This window comes from Arachis ipaensis, chromosome B04, assembly GCF_000816755.2.
Source record: "Arachis ipaensis cultivar K30076 chromosome B04, Araip1.1, whole genome shotgun sequence".
NCBI classification, from domain to species: Eukaryota; Viridiplantae; Streptophyta; class Magnoliopsida; order Fabales; family Fabaceae; genus Arachis; species Arachis ipaensis.
Genome location: NC_029788.2, coordinates 6,094,889 through 6,096,871, shown reverse-complemented (window position 1 = coordinate 6,096,871; position 1,983 = coordinate 6,094,889).

Here is a 1,983-nt window from a genome sequence, read left to right as displayed (position 1 = left end):
ATCATAAAATTTTGTAATCTCGGTCACATATATATATATATAAGGAGAGAGAATAAAAATAAGGCTGATGTTAAATTTTTAGTATGGTTTGATTTAGAAGGAGTACATGATATAAGCTTTATTTCTTAAGAAATAAACTAATAAAACAAGAAAGAATAAAAATATTCGACTATGTTGCATGTTTGATTAAATTTTTGAAGTGGTCTTTGAAATTTGTGCTGTGCATTCATTTAATTTTTGAAATTTTAATTATACTAATTTAAACTCCAAATTAAATTTAAACTACATACAGGATTTTGGCCCAATTTCAAGTGTAAATCAATAATTGAAAAGCTTCCAGTTCCACGTGGCACAATATAATCACTAGCTAACGTGGTTGTTGATGTGAAATTTTTTAATTAATTTGGTCTCTAATTTCTAATTATAAATCCTAAATTTTTTTTTCATGTGTTTTTTATTCACTTTTTTTATCTTTTTTTTGATAACCTTATTAGTGAAGACAATGAGAAACTTTCTACAACTCTTTACACTCAGTCTCTACTGAGTCAGTTATGACAGCAGCTCAGCAGCATTCAATTAGATTTTAACTCAATACCTAACCAACTTGTAATCACTCATCTCACCTTTTACTAACCAGGCTCAGGATTTGGTGGTCTCACAACATTTGGATCACTTAGTGGTCCCATAACAAAACATGTTTTTTAAGTTTTTTTAATAACTGCTACATAATCCTTTAACTAATTTTAATTATAAACTGACCCATATATTTTATATAATTATAAAAACGATTTTTTATTTTATAAATAATTAATTTATCATAAATTTATCATGTTCATTAACAATCAAGAACAAAAACAATTTTTTGGCCATTACAATCGATTAAAATATTAAATTTGATTCGTCTCGTTCGCGAGGAATCATAAAATTGTGTTTTCTGCGAAAACCAATCGATTGGAATAATGAATCAATCGATTGAAAATTGCCAAAAGCATGGTTTTCGCATAATTCAATCGATTGGTCATACGATCCAATTGATTGAACGATGAATAAATATTGGAATTTTGTAATTCAATCGATTGTTTAGAATTTCCAATCGATTGTTTAGAATTTCCAATCGATTGAATGCTTCAAAACAACCTGGGTCTCACCAAATTCAATCGATTGCTTTTGTGACTCAATCGATTGAATTTATCCAAACAATATGAATTTGCCAATTTCAATCTATTGTAGTGTGTGTAAATTCAAATTCAATCGATTGAAATGATAATTCAATCGATTGAAACGCGATGTATTACGCTGATGTCAATCTTGTTTTCGTTTTTAAAAATTATCTTCTTATTCATCTATCTTATCTTTAAAATTCTATCTTCCTTTTTTTTAAGGTTTTATTTTGATTTAGATACTCTAATCTTATCTTTTCCTTAATATTAACATTATAAATTGGTAAATAATCCATCACCAATTATTCAATCCCACCATTAAAATCGTGTATCATTCTCTTTATAAAAAATTTCATTATTTTTCTTTCGAACATCCATCCATCTACTGAATATCCAATTTTTTTTTATTTTTTATCCGTCTATTTAATATCCACTTTTTGTTCATCGTTAATTGACAATCACCGTTGCAGCAATCAGCAAAGGTCCAATCAATTTTTTTCATTGTAGTGTTCAGAAAATAATCCATCGTTTTGATTACAAAATCGAGGTAAGTGGATAGAATCTCTAATTTTTCAATTATTCGTTTCGATACTTTATTCATAAAATTGATTGTGTAATGAAAAAATATTTTTTTTATCTTTTATTAACTGACAAGACATTGAGAATTACTAAAAAGTAAATAGATGTTATTATTTTTTATTACTCATTAGCTAACAATCAGGGACGGACCTAGAAGGGGCAAGTAGTGGCCTGGACCCCCAAAATTTTAAGAAATTATACTTATATATAAGATTTGTGTTTAAAAAATAAAAACAAATATTAG